This window comes from Charadrius vociferus, unplaced genomic scaffold (assembly GCF_000708025.1).
Source record: "Charadrius vociferus isolate BGI_N301 unplaced genomic scaffold, ASM70802v2 scaffold498, whole genome shotgun sequence".
Taxonomy (NCBI): Eukaryota; Metazoa; Chordata; class Aves; order Charadriiformes; family Charadriidae; genus Charadrius; species Charadrius vociferus.
Window position 1 is genome coordinate 1969424 of NW_009649588.1, and position 18592 is coordinate 1988015.

Sequence of the window (18592 nt, forward strand, 5' to 3'; positions counted from 1 at the left end):
TATACATTTCATTTACAAGTCCTCGGCGCAACGTTGTGGTAGAAATGATGTGGAAGAAAATAGAATACAATTGAAAAAACAGTAACAGAAGGTAGAAATCTGGGCACAGGGACGGCAACTGTGACGGTCCCAGAGGCTTTAATACAGCCAGACTTTCACCCACCGTTTCATCCATACAAATTCCTCTGTCTCAAAGATTTTCTTCTACTAACAGCAGAGAGCAATGGAAGAATTATTATATTTAATGACATGCCACAGGACAGCTGTGTTTAGAAGTCAGTCCCAGGCGGATTCCCCTTCCCTCGGTTCTGTTTTGCAGCACCGAACTATACCCTGGTGAGAATGAACCTAAAAATCAACACAAGGAGTAGTTCTCTCTCGCTCCTGAAGTTTGATTCAAATCTTCTGTCTTCACGTATTTTAGGCTGACTCGGCTAGACCACGGCATGTCTCAGCACTAAAGCGACTTTTTGCAGATTGCAGCTGTAGGGGGAAATACGTCTATGTATGAAGGAAAGTGATGGAGTGAATTAAACTCCAAACACAGCCTCCAGCTAATTTTTTAATAATCTGAGTGCAAAACAGGGCCTTGAGGGTAGGCAGAGCTTTTCAGTAAACCAATCAGAACTGGATTTTATTTAAACAACAGTAAAGTCAGTCCCAGAGAGCTCAGACACTTGTATACAAAGCAGCCGTATCTCACGGAGAGCCTGTACAGTAGCTCAGCATCTCAATTTCAATCACAGTTCATTCCCTGCTGGTAGTTTTTGTCTGCAAACAAGCTGAATGTGAGCTGACAAGGGCCCCCAGAGCAAATAATACGAGCACTGGAGGAAGAAACTCACCCGGACACGAAGCTGACAGTTGTGCAGCCAATTCAAAAAAAAAAAAAAAAAAATCACAAAACAAGAACCCCAGCCACCGTGTCCTCTGCCGTAGGAGCTGCACACCACACTAGTAATAAATAGATAAAACTTCATTTAAAGAGTTTCGCCTTCTGAACTGCAACTTACCTTGGCAAAACAGGCATGCTACATAGCGTAGGGCAAGGCCTTAGGTCTTTCTGCGAGGCCGGAGAAGGCGGGCGAGCTATTCGGTGAGGTTTGCTAAGCAAAGTTTCTTCTGCATGCCTCCATCAAGGGACTGGGTTGGTATCAGATGCCTAGCCCACAAATCCTGCCTGCTCTGTTGGCCTGCAATGGATCTATAGAGGATGTGCCCAACCTATGAAGGCTTTGTAAATCTGGGGTTTTTTTTTTCCAATCTCCCTCTGTGGCCAGGGAGCAGGAAAGGAGCTGCACTTCTGGCCACAGTTTCTCCCAGGGATGCTGGTCTCACCTGACCGAGGGATACCAGGACAGGCTTAGTCTCCATGCCTCCTACCTACATTTCCTTACCCGTGAGTACCCAGAGGTGGGAAAAACCCTCAGGAGGGACTAAGATCATGATGCTACACCATATCATGTAGTACAACCTTTCCCCCCTTTCCAGGAAAGCTTGATACCCGTCTGTCCCAGATAAGAGAGACGCTGGAAATAGGTGACTGCACGTAGGAAAGATGCATTTGAGATAATAATCCTGACAACTGCTAATTACACTCATGAGTTAACATACACATATCAGCATACAGTTTTAGAATGGGCATTCCTTAGTTTGTAAAAGACCTTGCGAAAACAATCTGCTAAATAAATGGAAGCCACCACAATTACTAACTACAGCCGTTATAGCAGACCCACCTAAATTGCTCGATGTGGAGATGATAGAGATTATTTCTTTAGAATCTCCAGCTTTCCAACATCATTACCAGCTTTAAATAGACTTTTAATACGATCATATTCACTGGTAATGACATCTCTCTCTTACAGGGGGAACGTGGCCTCCAACTGCAATATAGCAGCTAAGTATTCATTGGGAAGAAAAAAAAAATTAACGCTACATTGGGTTTATTTAGAGAAGAGAACAATCTTTTTTTTCCAGATAAATCCCCCAAAATAATTTGTGACCTTCAAGTCCATTTATTGGACTACTGCTCATTTAGAAGTTATTGGATTTTTAACCTGAGAAAAGCAGGTTAGACAACAGCCTGCTGGTTTAGAGTTAATTTCTTTTAAGAGCTCCGATTTTCAAAGAGTGTGGATAAACACAGAAAATAAATGTTCCTCTCTCATTTTCACTAACAGGACATGTAACATATAGACATTGTTCCTACAAACACCCCTTTTTTACCGCATGTCATTTTAAAGGCACTCCTGTAGCCAGCATCACGAGCAGAGGAAAGGAATATAGGGCTCTTTTCTGCACTTAGCCTATACCTGCCACAGGAGCTCAAAAATCAGCGTAGAGGAGCCGCCTTTGGAGATGAGCTAATGTTCTCTTCTCTTTGCACCATTCAGCCAAAACAGAGTTTATAAAACAACAACTCTTTATGAGATTTCCAGTAACATTAATTGTTGGTCACAAAACTTCAAAGAAAACCAGATATTTATAGCTCAATTCAGGTTTCTTTCTTTTTCTCTTTTTTTCCACACACTTTTACCACAACACTTTCCAATTCGGTTCCCATGAGCACACTGAAAACAGAGTTATACCCGCTTCCTGCTGCGGCAACCTCCTTAACCACTTCGCTCCTGGTGCTTCTTGCTCTTTTTTTTTTTTTTCCAGTGTTCATGTCTTTTCATTGTTTTCCCCGGTGTGTCACATTTGCATTTTCCCACATCACTTTATCATTCATCTTTGCTCTATTCAGCCACCCGCACAATAATTAAAATGGCATGGGAAATGAACTGTGTATACAGAAGTATATAGATATATACAAACACACGTATGCCTGAGTGTATATATAGATATATATACATAAACAAACTACACTGGGAAAACTTTTTATTCAAAACAAAAAACTACTTTTCAGTAGAAAAATTACTTGCTATATGTACTCATTTTTATAAACACGGAAGAGGGAGGTGGAAGTTTTTCAGATACACATATTAAATATTTTCCTATTCCACTGAAGAACTGATATTCAGAAACATTTATTTATAACAATGTAATCAGCATATTGATTATATTACACAATCCCTGTAAATCTCTATAAGCTGAGGTTAACAATGGCTTTTCAGATGTCATTAACCATCACCTTGCAGCTTTCTCTCTATTATACACCATAAAGTTAATCATGTGCAAGACAGTTTTTCAAGAGAAAAATCTGCTATACAGTGCAATGATCACCTTGGTATTTTCCTAGAACAAAGAAAAGGTCTTTCTTAAATAGGAAAAAGTCTGTGCCATCAAAGAGTGAGTGCTGGGCAAGATAAATCATGGGTTTCCTGCAAAATTTCTCAGGTTATCTCATTAAAAGCTAAACTCTCCAGACCTTTCTTTTAGCATTAAAATCCCTGTGCCTGTTATCATGAAATCAGCCAAGACTTGTGTTTTTGTAGCACGGAAGGGGTACCGGTGTGAGGGTACGTGCAATGGTTGAATGAATGGGTCTCGCCGAGGGAGGGCTGAGGCCTCCCACACTTCTCCAAAGCAGCTACCTCAAAGTAAGGTGGTCTTCCTGGACAGGATCCAAAATCTTCAAGTTTCACCATTTGGAAACCAAGTGATTTTCTCTCTCGGCTCCACCGAGATGTGTGCCCCATGCTCAGACAACAGCCGAGCAGAGGGCCTTCGCTCAGCACTCGTGGGGGCTCCATAGTAATTTCTCACACAATAGGAAACGAGATACGTGATACGCCACTGGCACGCACGAGAGGAATTTGCTTATGCAAATGTAAAGATACATCCATAAATCATACCATGTAAAGTCACTGACCATACTTTACACAGTGATAACTTCTACAGGAGGTCATTCATTAACGGAGTCGACTATTTCATTACATATAACAGCAGCGGTGTCATACTGAAAGAAATTCAGAGTGTCTATAAGATATATATTTTCATTTGCTTACCAAATCAATATTTATCTCCCTCTATGGCAAATTAGATAAATTCATTTAATGTGGAAAAGTAACCATGCAGCTAGCATGAAGCATGACCTGATTAAAGTACCATACGCCGCATACGATGTTGAGGAGTTCAAGCCCCACAACGCATTTCACAGAGAAAGCACTCAGAAAAACATTTCAATTGATTTTTCTTTCCCCTCTCTAAGTTCCTTTGGCAACTGATTTGAAACATAGGTGCCAAATTAGGGTAGCTCTAAGGTTTCTATTACTATTTGGCACACTAAGGAGCCAGTGATTTAAGACAATATGAGATGTCCATTAGCTGTAACAATGAATTCAAATGCTTAGAAGCCAGGCTATAAATCTACCCTCCTGGAAAGATTAACCACTGTTTGCCTAAAGTTAGCAACTCCATCTTTGATGATAAAATGCAACGGCCATCCCTCCCGCTCGTTCACTCGCCCCCTCTGAGAACGGCCCATGAGCTGCATCCCACGGGAGCGGCAGCTGGGACGGGGAAGCATGGACAAAACAGTTGGGAAATTCAGCCTTTGGACCCCCGCAATCTCAGCGGATTAACTGAGCATGGAGGTCGGGTGCCTCTCGGGTGCTCTTTGACTCCCTTCTGCAGCCCTGGGGCCATCCTGCTGCGAGACCTACCCAAAACCTCCTGGAGTTCAGCGGTCAGGGCAGGCTCTGAAGAAAAAATATTACAGCAGAGGAAATTTCCAATAAATTCCCACCACCACAAAAAATCCCCCAGGCTCTGCAGGCAGTCCTGGGGGAAGAGGCGCTTCTGTGTTACCCTGAAATCAACTGTTTATGAAGAGTTCCTGATCTGGCCTGGTGCACACAGCTTGCCTACAGCTTCTGCCTTTCCACTCTTAACACCAAAGGCAGCTTTTAATTACGATTTTTGCTGAATCCATGCATAAGTAAACTCCATGCCACAGGTATCGGCAAGATGGAGCTGCTCTGTACCTATATAATGTAGGATGCCCGAAGTTCAGTGGCGCAGGATGCCGGACATATCATAGAATCATTGAATGGTTTAGGTTGGAAAGGACCTTAAATATCATCGAGTTCCAACCTCCCTGCCATGGGCAGGGACACCTCCAACTAGACCAGGTTGCCCAAGGCCATACAGCAAATAGTACCTTATTGCTCAAAGCTGATTGCTGCTCCATGTGTTAGAGATGGCAGATCAGAAGTGAGAAATACGGATGGATAAACAGAAGAGTAGGCTAATAAATAAATAAATAAATAAAGGTTTAGTCTTCCTGATGTTCCTAGAATGACAGTATCTCATTCTCTTATGCCCTGGACAGTTACACTATGGACAACAGCAAAATCTAGCAAGGAGCATGAATTTATTACCTCCATTCAAATTTTGTAGCAGATTCTGGCAAGCTGCTAAAGCTGCTAATATAGCATTTATTGTGTTGATGGCCATAAACTCATTTGTAATACCATGAAACAAATTTGTACGATATCCACAAATCAATTGCTCCATTTAGATGTTATTTCTTACACAAACAAGTAACTGTGGTCATGGCTAAGAGAAATGTCAGAACCAAAATGGAAAAAAAAAAATCACCAGGGACAGAAGAAAAGGATACAACTGCCCTCAGTAGAGTTCTCTCATCCTCTCTCCATCCTTCCACAAATTTCTATCCCCGATGTCATTGAAAGTAGGGACAAAAGGAGCGTTCAAAACACAGTTCTGCCGGATGGTGCAGGCAGGTCTGTGGATATCGTTTGTCTCAAGAAATAGATGTTTGCAACAGTGGCAAATGCCAAGACAGAATAGAAAAAGAAACAGCAGCGCTCAACCATGGAAAAAGAAAAAACCCGCAGCACAAGGCCAAGAACACACAACCACTTCCTCCGAAAAGCTGCTACTCTCCTGTTTATACCAGAACTAACGTTTAGGGCACCCTTACCTCAGTAACCATGCTCACAGCAAATCTTTTAAGGTTTCAGAGTGAAGAGAAAAAAAAAAAGAAAAAAAGAAAAAAAGAAGGAACAATACAATTTTAAATACAATGAGCTAATAATATTCTTCAGGACACCACACTGCGTGCTTTCAATGCTCAGCTTCTAATTATTTGGTGGAGCACATAAATGCAGGCATTCAACCTCCTGATTTGCAAACATGAATGAAAGATGCCGACACAAATAAAATAGTGTGTATGTGAACAACGCCTATGCCCCACACGCCGGCTATGAAAACTCAGGAGTTTTCTTTTGAATGTTATTTGTTACGTTATAAAGAAAAATGAGGATGCACAATTTCCAAGGTTGGAGGACAATGACAAAACACCTCCTAAATCCACGTTTTACAGTCCGTCCCTGCGTTTCTCTCACATTCTCCCACCACAAAGTAGCTCACAAGTGACGATGTTCTAGATGTGTTTTCTAACAGCAGCGAGTGGTTAACCAACGTAAATCCCACAGAGAGCGCATGGGTGGGCTCTCGGGGTAAGGCTCAGTTACCCCTTCTTTAGTGGTAGTGCTTCTTTCTATGAAAATGCAAATCAAAGCAACTGAAACCCACCCAATTACAATACGGAAGAAATTTACTGTCAGTTTACACAAAAATGAAAGAAAACATTGGTGATTTATGTACCAAGGCCACAATAGTGAGACCTTGCAATGATGACGAACAATATTCCTTTTTGCAATATTCTTACCGAACTCCCGAAGACTTCTACACTAAGAAGTATTACATTCCCACACCTTATTTTTAAAGAAAAACAAGTCATAGTTTGCAATAACCTCAATTTTAAAGAAATGTATATAGCAACCAGCAGTTATCCCTCCTACTGCATAGAAACACTGGAAAAAAAAAAACAAACCCAAACCAAAAAACCAAAGATCAAATGCTGATGTATCTTCTTTCTACAATGGCTGCGGTTTTCACAGGGACACTTAGAAAAGTGACATCAAATACTGGTTTTCATGAAGTCAAGCATAACCTTTAAGTTCTGAGCAGTAGGTTTATGCCAACACTGAATTATTTGGGGGAAACTCTAAATTACGGATATTTTTTTTTAAATTAATTTCTCAGCTGAAAGAGTTTGGAGATCTGATTAAATTTCCCAGTAAAACTTGTTTATACCACTGTAACAAAAAAAGGGGCATCCAAATGCCTTTGCACAACAGCGGTGTTACGCGAGTACCTGCAGAGCAGTCAGGCACTTCCACACGCTAAAGGGTTGGCTTTATCATCACTCTGACTACAAGTGGGAAAACAGGGTCAAAACCTACTCCAAATAGTGGAAAATAGGAAGAAAGCATAACCAAATAGTTGAATAACAATAATAAAAAAAAAAGCAGCGTTCTAAGATCTGGCCATACAAATGGATGGTTAAAGAACAGGGAGAGAGTCGTGGGCAGACTGCAGCCCCACACCCACAAGTCTCCCCTGGGGGTTTGGGAAATAATGATCAAGAAAAAGGCAACGAGTAAAGAAAATTGCAAATCTAGGGAGAAAAGAGAGCGGGCTCATGCCAGGAGGAGGGCTGGGGTCAGCCCTGCTGCATCCCCCTCGGCCCAGGGGGGCTCAGGCTGCTGTGGGGCAGGACAGAGCGCGGGGCTGGGCTGGGACGCGGCGATGGGGGCTGCAGCCCCACGGCTGTGGGATACAGCCAGGACGGGCAGGATGAGGTGAGCACTGCTGTTCCGGGATGCCGCCGGCACGGGGAGCGGACGGCCCTCTGAACTAAGATGGCTTTTTAGTTCCTAAATGGAAAGTTCCAAAATTTATTAAATCTACTTTTCTAGTTATCTAAAACTATTAACGCCATTGTTAAAATTCACAGCTTCCAGTTACTAAAGAAATGTGATTGTTTTATCTGGACTTCTATTATATGAATAAAACGTAACACTTTGTCTGGATAAAATGGCCCCAGAGTTTCATTAAAAAATAACACCCTAATTCCCTAATATGAAGTTATTTTAAGTGTTTTATTAATATTGTCTTCTAAATGCACATAAGTGTGATCCCCCTTTAAGTGCAATATCTTTAGGGCTAGTTGTAATTGTATTTTCCTTATCAGTTGCTTGTGCCTGCATTTCAAATAGTCATTGCTTACTTCAGGCGCTTCGCTCAGACAAGAAAGAGTACAGTGGAAAACTATTTAATCTGGACACTATTTGAATATTAAACTTTTCAGTCCCCAATACAACAGTTCTCATCCCTTTTAAGCAACTCAAACTACCCCTGACAAAGTTCCCACAGTGCCTATTTATCTTGCCATGAGTTGCATCTCTTAAAACAAAACTATGAATAAAAATCAATGCGAAACATGAAAAGCCAACCTGACACGTGGTACGAAATCCTCACCCCAATCAAGTCCACAGCAAATTGAATTATGCGTAAAGACCACGACTTGTCTCATCTAACTTTAAGCCCCTACAGGGGTGCCTGGTTTCACATCGTACGTATCCTGGAGGCCCTCCATGGAGAAAAGGAAGAGGCACCTCTAGTGGGCAGTTCTGATTTTATTGGGTGCCTGGAGACATGCACTGCTTTCCCTCGGCTGGAGGGTGCCAAGGAGCCCAGCTCCTACCTTAGGTACACTGGTACCTAAAATTAAGCAGAGTTATCCAGGTTGGAGTGCATCGGTTAAAAGAGAGAATCACAGTTCTTTTATTTAACTTGTTTTAAAGGAGAAAAGGATGCTTTTTTTTTTTTTTTGAGGAAGAACTAAATAGTTGAAAGAATTTGTTACACCATTATTATCGGCCAGTTATTACTGACAAGAAAGGGAGCAAGCCACTGAAAAAACTTTGGAGAGGTGACGAGTTCTTCACAGGTGCTGGAGAGAGGGCAGAGCAAAAGGCAGCACAGACTGCACATCTTCACAGCTTCTGAGCGCAGCAACGGGCATCACATTACACGATGTCTTTGCATTTGTCTTTGCAGGGTCACACGTATACAGCTGGGAAACCACAGGAGGGTGTTGTGATAATTTTACAGCAAAACTCTAAAACGGAGATGTGTGGCAAGCATAATTTTTTCTATACGTTATACATTAATTTTCCCCAGCGACTCCTCTGTGGCCCCTGTATTCTTGAGAAAATTTGCCCTCCTCACTCCTCTCTCTTATGCTCCGGGGTTATTGAGAACATGGCAGGTTGAAGAGTCATGGATTTTCTACCTACCCCATTACACGAGCTTTTCTGCACCTTGGTGCTGCTCCAGGAATGCAAACGGGGCCAAGCACATCCCAACAGAGCAGCCGGGGGAAGGAGCTTTACACTGCACCTTCTATTTTGTGAAGTTTGATCTTTGGACATGCAGCGTATAAAAGGCACTGATCGATTATTGCTGAGTAGGGTTTTTCCCTTTACAGAGAGAATCCCAAAATCAAATTTACTAGGAGGAGGCAGGAAAAGTGCAGCTCAGCATTCAGACGATCCGCTCCTGTTATTTACACCAGGGCCCCGGCTCCTGCCGGCAGCCCTTTGGTCTGGATGCCACGGCACAACCCTGGTCACCTACCCAGACTACCTGGAGCCCTCCAGGTAAATCTATACGCTGCGGCTGACTGGGGTAAGTTTTTTGTTACAGGGCTTCTGATTTAATATACCCTGAGCACCAGGTATCCCTGGAGCAGAGGACAAAAGGACAGGGTTACATCGCCTTCCTGACCGCATCTGCGCGAAGAGGAGGACTTCTGCCTTCTGGCTTCAGGGTTCCCGTGTCTGTGTCTAACCGCAGACCTGAGAGATTAACATTTACAAAACTTTGGATAAATTCAGTTTTTCATGGTTTTGCTTCCCAGCAAAATAGTTTAAAGCAAATGATAACAAGAAAAAGAACAAAATCTCTTTAACAGCACAAAATCACTTTCCCCTTCATGTATGCACTATCTAGCTGAAGATGGTTATCCACAAATGGGCCAAAACAATTACTTATTTTTTTAATCTTTCCTATATTAATTCCTGAGAACATTTGGCCACACTTGCTTCATGTTTCCTGTCTATTTTCTACAGCTTATTGAGCAAGACTAACACGCAGACAACTTCTAATTGATTTTTTTCTGAAGGTAAGTCTTTTTGGTAGCATTTTTTTTTTTCCTCAGCTGATAGCGTTACTGTTATTGGCACGATGAAGTTGCATAAGAAAAGACTATTAAAGGGATACTCTTTGTATGTCTATACCTACCAATAAACAGAGATAAATAATCCAGCTCTGCATACTTCAGGTTTATGTAATGGCTGAATAACAAAAGGCACATTGGAAGAGTTTTGATGGCAAACCAGGATTTTTTTTTTTATTTATTTATTTTTTAATTTATGCAGTCCTGCCTGTCAGTGGAATAAAGCTGTTTTGAACATGTTCCCAATCATTTGGCTCTCTTACTAAAGCTGGTGTTCGCTGGTCATGCCACAGCTTGGTAATGATTAATGTGAAGTTTACAGTGTCTACACAGAGTGCGTAAAAGAACTGGCAACTCAAAACGGTATTCATCACATTGGCTCTCATGCCACTGCTGCACGCTGGGGTTTTTCTACATCCAGATCCATGCTGTCCCAAGTAGAAATCCACCAAGTCAGAAAATATCTCATTTTCTTTACTTCAAATAATGCTCCCTTATGGAATATTATGGAAAAAAAAAAAAAAAACAACAACATCACAGGAAACAAAATTCATTTTTATATCATTTGTATCACTCTGATCTCTTGATAAATTATGATCGAATTACTCATCAAGAGCTTTAAACTGAAGAGACATATCATGTAAAACAGAGAGAGATTAAGTTAATTTGTATTTAATTACAATATTAAACTGTGCATACAGAGAGGGTCATATTTGAGACAGTCTTATCACAAGAAAACACATTAACACAAATATAGTCCACCTTTTTTAATTTTAATATTTCGTTATTTAAACTGAACTGATCCAGATACATTCACCCAACAGCCTACAAAGAGTTTTACTGGATACAACATAGACTACGCCGTCTGAAACACAAAGGCTAGAACAAATGCTCAGGGCACTAAGCCTCCAACCCTGTGTGCCCGAGAAGATGGAGAGATTGCGTCTTGACTGTACGGAAGGACTGAGGGCACATAAAACATCATTGACCTGCATATAAAGGGTCTGCACAGGGGGGAACCTGGGCTTTCTAGCATCAACGGAACTGGAAACACCCCCAAATTAATGGAAAATAAAGCAAATTTTGCCATTCCCTCTGTTGAGGTGGCTGGAGCTACATTCCAGGCAGTTACTTGCTCGGAAAGGGAATTCCATGTACTACGACCCTGACTCAAGAAGCAGTTCAGCACATATTTAAGCATTTTTCTCAGCCTGACCGATGACTGAAGGCACGACCGCAATAGAAGTGGTAAGTATGAAAACAACACACTTCCTACAAAGAACACAGAGATACTCTGTAACAGCAGTAATTTCATGACTCGCTTTCACAGATTCAGCAGATCACAGGTGACACCATGGACGCTCTGCTTCTCTGAAAATCAGACTCTAATTGTGGAAGACTTGAACCAGAGTGCACAGAAATTCACTGGAAAAAAACACATAAGAGCACAGCTTTCACCTGCAGTACGCTTATCCTGGATGGCTTATCCCACCCCACCAGTAAGACGGACAAGGTTGCTTTTCCACAGGACTGCCAAAAAGTACTGCAGGAAATTCCCAGAGAGATCAATAGTGTGGTTTTCTAATGTGCTCTTAACATGAATCCCAGAGGAAAGCATACTTTCTGTAACACTTAAAAATTCAGTCAAATGCCTCCATATTTGCACTGACAAAACAGAAGGGATTCTATTATAGTAACCACAGGCTTGGCTGTTTAGAGAAGGTTGTAACATGCAATAACACAGACAAAGTTAAAAACGCAGCTGAAGACGACTGTAAGAAAACACGATTCCACGGCACCTCCCACCTATGCTACATACCCTGTGTTATCCCATTGACCACATCCCACTGTCAGCACTCTGCAACCTGAGGGATGTCCAGGCTCACCAGTTAGCATCATCCGGCCTCAGCCATTTTCTTTTAAAGCTGCTTTTGAAATGACATGCATTATTGACACTTTTTTTTTCTTCTAATAGTTTGCAACGTTTTCTAACAACTTTACAAACGTCAGTCACGCTTCATTCCAGAAGCCCTATTGATTTCCTCACTCGCACTGTATCTGCTCTACTTTAAAGATATTCCACATCACATGCAGCATACATTGAACAGCAAAGCTGCTGCAGGACCGGTGCTACGTGGTTTTACTTAGTTCCCAAGAAGAACATAGGCTCTTCTCCCCATCCTGTGAGAGTGCAAAGTCTTTATCCTGATCTCAAGGACACTTGCCATAACTATAAAGACTGCAGATCACCAACGATTTACTACGTGCGAGGGACATATACACAAAAATACTTTATTTTGTGCTATGTGAAAGCTTTAAAGAACAAGCAGTGTTGTGGGATGTACATACCGTATTAAGAAAAACCCTTTGCAAATACAGCACTTGCCAAATTAGCGTCTAAAAATCAGGGCTTCCCATGGCTGCTTAAGAAATACACATGCTCCTTAATAACAAGGGGTACTTGATTTGTTATTAATTTTTCACATCCTTGGACAAAAGCCAAAAATATTTCAGTAAGAGCCTGTATGGTAACAGTCATACCTAGAACTATTTCACACACAGATAATTGCTGAGGAAGTTTCCAAACAATGGAAGGTATCTTCTAACCTACCTCTAAACTTTTATTTCTGACCTGTATCTCAAATATAAAAGTTGTTGTCTTTATTTTTTTTTTTCCTTGTTAAATATACCTACTCATCTGCAGAATTCTTAGCAGAAAACTTTGCATCTTGTCTGGGAAGGGAAAACCCAAATTTCCACCTGATATAATTTGAAATGCCCCACAGAACTAGGTTTAAAAAAAAAAAATAATGTATCATGAACGTATGTTGTGGCAATCAGAAACGCTGCAATGCCGGAGCTGAAATGCACAGTAATTTCTCAGATCAAAGGATCTTAACTGCTTCAGAGGTACAGGTTGTTTATTTTTGCAAATTATCCAAAAATTCAGTATACATAACGACACCTTGTGCATACGTGTGAATTTTGACAAATAATTTACCTTTAGTCTACGATGAAAACTAGAAGTACTGCATTATTTCTACCTTCCCCCCACCCCCTTTATTTTTCCATATACTTGTTACCTATTGCTTGAAGTGAAAAGGAACTCTCAAAACCCACATCAGCCTCTTGCAAGAATACGGCCAAAGACATATCAAGCGTTTGTTCCACACAAGCCTGAAAGTTCATTTTGAGAAGATGTTTGTTCTTTTATGAGAACGAAATTCTCAACCTTTTTTTTTTTTTTTTTTCTTTCTCCTGAGATCAGCATGATTTAAAATAGATGAACTACCAACCAGATACTGGTGTTTATAATTGGGTTGCTGGCAACTCTCCCTATAATGAAAGCAAAACACTGAATATAAAGTGAATAAAAACACTATAATCCACTGTAATGAAAGAGTTAAATTTACGATGTCTTCCCCATCACCAGTACTTTAAGGAAAAGTAGAGGTTGGGGTTGGGTTTTTTTTTTGTCTGGAGAGGAAACTGTCACTTTGTGTTTTCAGGTTTGTGGAAAAGCCTTTTTTAATGTAAACATTCATTAAACTAATTTGAAGTTGTCATTACTCTCCTCCCCTGCTGCTTTATATCAGATTATTCCTAAGTGCTTGGTGAAGAGCCCCATAAACACACAGTCTATTTCCCTGCAGGGTATAATCACACAGTTTGCACTGTGATTTATGCTGTATGGCACTGGTGAGTGTCCTAAACTTTGAAAGGGCTTAGTTCTTCAGCAGATGCACTACTCCCTTTATATTTAAACAAAGTTCAGCTAACCCTCCCAGTCTATTACAGACATTGTTTAGCTCTTTCGCTTCACAATAAGGCTTGTTAAGTACTGATTAAACACAAATCAGTGACACTTTTAATTAAGGAAATGGGAATTCAGAAATAATTGCCTTTAAGTTTCAATAAAAACATTTTACAACTGTTGTCTTCCCTTCCCCCATCCCACACCGTCAAGAAACATCTCTCGTTTGGAAAGGAGCAGACCAGAAATCCGATTTGGATTTTGGTGGAAATACTAATTCTGACTCTAGAGGATCTTTTCTGATGTCTTTTATAAAAGTCAGATCCCAGAGGAAGTTCTACAATACCATCCTGAGCCGAGAAAGCAAGATCATTTTGCTCTGGAGACCGAAAACCTGAAGATAGCTGGTGTTATCAGCATCTGCTGTGTTCATGAATGTCGGAGGCCTCGGAAAGATAAAATTTCTCTCATAGATAAGATAACCAGTGATGATTTCAGTTCACTCCACCAGCAAATGTTAATCTAGAAAACACAGCAATTACTTCGATAATAAACCACTCTTCCGGCATTCCATTTATACACTTTAGACAGTCTGTGCGTGTTGGCGTGCCAATAATAAGTTGAAAATGTGACACTTTTCTCACGCAGGGAGTCACAGGGGAGTGCATTGCTTCAGGAAGGCAGCGAGGGCCACTCGAGGCGCCCGAGGAAGGGTCACAGCCGCAAGGAGCCTCCTCTCTGCCACTGCCGAGGTTTTTAGGAGACCCCGCAGCTCACTCCACGAGTCTAAAGTTCACCTTCCAGCCAGTCTGTGCCATCCGTAGGTAAAGATTTCCCTCATCTGATAAATCCCTCTGTTTTTTCAGGACTTGGGGGATCAACCACCATCAGGCAGAAGCAGAGAGGAGGACGCGGCGTGAAAGCAGAGCCAACATCCCGTGGCCGTGCTGCTGGCGGCAGTGCCACCGCAGTACGCTGAGGTCCCCAGAACTATTTTTGGCCATGATGGCAGATGTAACACTGTGAAGTTCAGGAAAAGTAGCAGGAGCACAATTCAGACTGCTAATTTAAAATAAAATTAAAAACCCCCCTTCATCACCTTTTGGATCTCTTCTCCCACCTCTGCCCCTTTCTGTTATGAGGGCAGCTAAACCCAGGTCTGTGCTACAGGGGGAGTGCTCAGCAGGACCCATATGTTATTTTTATCAATTTAAACCTTAGCGGTACCTGATTAAGATAATTAAGGTTCTCTATTTTTCATCACAAATAATGAATCTTGTTAAAGAATATGTAATTTACAGTGCATACATAGGTCATACACAAGTAAATCCTATTCATGCAGTTAAACAGAGCAAGGAATAGGACCAACATTTAGTATGACATGTATTCCTTGCAATTAAAATCAGAATGTGCGTTTCTATTTACCGGCTTGTGACTAATAGATTCAGCTAAGATACATTGCACATTAAGCTCACATTGTATTTTCAAAACATAGTGTAGCTGTTAACATATTTAGAGGTTAGCAGTAGTAAAGACCTGTACTTGGATGTAACATTTAAAAGAAAAATTGTCAAAATACCAGAAACAGCTCTTCAAACAAGTTAAACCTAAATGCTAAAAAGACCCAGTGACAAATTCAGAAGTGCATGAGTGGCACTTTAAGTTCCACAATATCAGCGTAAATTGATGTAAGCCTACCTACCCAGGGAAAGGAAAGGTGAGAAAATAGCAGGAAAAGCAAATAACAGAAAGGTGTAAAATAGATTATGCGTGGTGGGAAAGTTTTATCTGACACCTCTTAGATGCTTTTCCTCTTACCGCACCTTTTTCTCTCTTCTCCCTATGAATGACACCAACTTGCGCTATGCAGCAATGATGAGCAATACACCATTTAATTTAGCAGATTCAATCCTAGGAATCTTAAAAAAAATAATAATCCTAAATTGTACCTGTTTAAAGGCAGCTCCTCCAGTCACACGATGCTATAAACATCTATCAATCTGACACAGTGAGGCTGGGCCCCCATTATTATCCTTTTGTGACCTGCACAGCTGGTCCAAAAAACAGTTGTCTCCAATTATGCCCACAGATAATGGTGGGTAAATTCAGCTGTGCAGTATTAGCTCAACCTAAATATGATCCCATTTGACTAATTTCCTAATTCTTAGCAGGGTGCTTAAAGAACCTATTATCATGCAGACTCAAGGAACACAGAAGTCTGGTTATTTGCATCTGTTCTGTGAAAGGCATTTATCAACTGTGCCACAAATTAGAAGTTTGCAGCTAACAGACTAATTTGTTACCTACATACACCAATCACAGACACTCGCTGCCTAAAATAATTGCATCTGGAATTTGTTTAAACTTTTAATGTCGCATAAATGGGTGTTTGTTTCCAACCAATATATCTTATAATTAAACAGCTTGAAACGGGAAAGGTTGAAATTGGGTCAAAAAAGATATATTCCTTCATGAAATCATGTGTGTATTCATTAACCCAGCTGGAATGCTGTTATTGGCACGATTGCTGCTACTTGACTGAACTGTGATCATAAAGGTTATTAAGTGGGTTAAAAATAAGGCAGCAGAAAAATGGAAATTACTTGCATATATAACCATGCTTCTTGCAAAAAGGCAAGTTGTGCGGCGTGGTTTGTATGCTGCGGAGCACAATCTGCCGTGCAGTACACCGTTTGGGTTTTTTGAAATCTGATTAATCTTCTCGGTAGCCTAACATAAACTCCTAGAGCTGCAGGCATATTGATATTTGGATTTTCTTCCTACACTCACTTCTCTCTAATCTTCTTCCCGAACACATCTGTTACTAAATCAATCTTCAGCGTTGTTTCTCTGCAAACTTCACACGTCCATTTGAACTTTCTTTGACTTTCTCATGCCTCAGCCGAGTCTGCTCTGAGCTCTAATGTACTGTCATTTAGCCGCCCTCATCCCAGGTCTTCTCCAGAGTCCAAAACAAATTTGGACTCAATTTTCAAGATCCTTCACAGACACCATTCTGTTTTCAGCCAAACACATATATGAAGGAGATGTATATGCCCTTCCTCATATCTTGCCATACTTGTCATCTTTCCTTCCCTCTCAACATGTTTCCTACATTTCTCAACAAACCAAACCTCTTTGTCTCCTTTCCTTCTCTCTGTTGTTATTTCAGGAATCTGCCCATGTTCAGGCACTTAATTATGCTCTTATTTATTAACTGCTTGAATCTTCACACCTGCCGACTGACTTTCAGTGTTCAGCATCATGCTATTCATGCTAAGGTGACAAGAAAGTGACACCAGCACATCCATCCATGAACAGACTCATGCTAAAGGCTTACTGTGCTTGACTATCTGAAGGGTAATTACTTCCTAGATAAGTTGCATTTCTCCAAAATGGATCAGATTTTAAGGAATAAAATTTTCTGCTATAACAAAAAAAACCAAAACAAAACCCCCAAAACCCCCTAGAAGTAAAAATTCTGAGAGCATTGCAGAGACAGAAGTTTTGCGAGGCAATAGGAAGGCAAGGATCTGTTTATATCGAGGCATTTATACAGGAAGACCCCAAGAAAGCTGGCTTAACGTGAGGGGAAACAGTAGGGTTCAGAAAAGAAGCTGTATGTTCAAAAAGGGAACCTAAATCAAATGGGCTGTGATCAGATCCTCAAGAATAATCAATAGCAGTGTGGAAAGTGATGCAGAGATGCTGCACAGGCATTTTGTAATGCACAGATATGCACTATCTAAAATGAAGGTGATTCATTTTGGCAAGGTTCTGCCTTCTTCAAATACCACAAGTCTTAAGGGACAAAAGTTGTAGCCAGAGGACCTTTAAAGCCAGAGCTCTGGGAAAGCAGGCACTCCAACTTATTTTTATGAGGAGAGAGAAAAAGGAGCAGAAACCCTAAAACTGACAAAAGAGTAAATTGAGATTCAGTGTCCAGACGGTATGGTAGAGATCCCACAGACCTACCCATACCTGTTTGCACCAGCCAAAATGGATGATGAGTTCGACCAGACATGAATGCAGCAGCCTCGAAAGGGACCTGAGAGGCGATGACATTTTCACATGCGCTCCTTTATCACACCAGAGCAGTTATCAATCTGGGTAGCTCCTTGGCTTCTTAAGTCCTACATATCACCCCAATTCTTCAAATCTGAAATCTCTTCTTCCCTGCCTTAGCCAGTGATTCTTATCCTTTCCTACACTGTAAACAACCAAATCTTTACTGCTTGACCCCCCGCTTTACAGTCTTCAGTCTCAGCCTCGCTGAAACTTGATCGCTGAACCAGACTTCACCCCTGCCTTCCTGAGATGGTAGGCTTCATCTCATTCCTCACAGGGAAAGCTTGTAATCAGATATGAAAAAATCTGTTTATTACTTTAAACATTCTTTTTTTTTTTTTTTCTATAAATAAATTCCCTCTCAGTGCAGCTTGGCAGACCTACTGACTCAAGTGTCGTGCTCAGAGCAGAGCTGTATCAAAAGCACGCTCAAAGAAAGCTTTCATCTTTATTCAGACGTTCCCTTGCACATGGGCACGTTCCTCATGGGTTTCCATCCTGACCTGGCATGGGGATTAATTGTGCTTTGGTGATGATTTAGCCTTTGATCCCCTATTGAGCCCCAGGACAAAGTGATAGTTGTGAGGTGGTTACTGGGATATGAACGATTTGCTATTAGGCGATTGACTGACATCCCATCCTTGTTTCCCATAAATCCTGTTCTCAATATTCATAATAGCTTTCAATTCCTCCTGGCATGATCAGGAGATGAC

General features: G+C 41.1%; 1 protein-coding gene across 1 annotated transcript in view; it reads right to left on the reverse strand.

Annotated features, from left to right (window-relative positions):
* Nucleotides 1-18592, reverse strand: part of WWOX (WW domain containing oxidoreductase) — a 527431-nt gene that overhangs the window by 78095 nt on the left and 430744 nt on the right. The gene's annotated exons all lie outside the window — the stretch shown is intronic.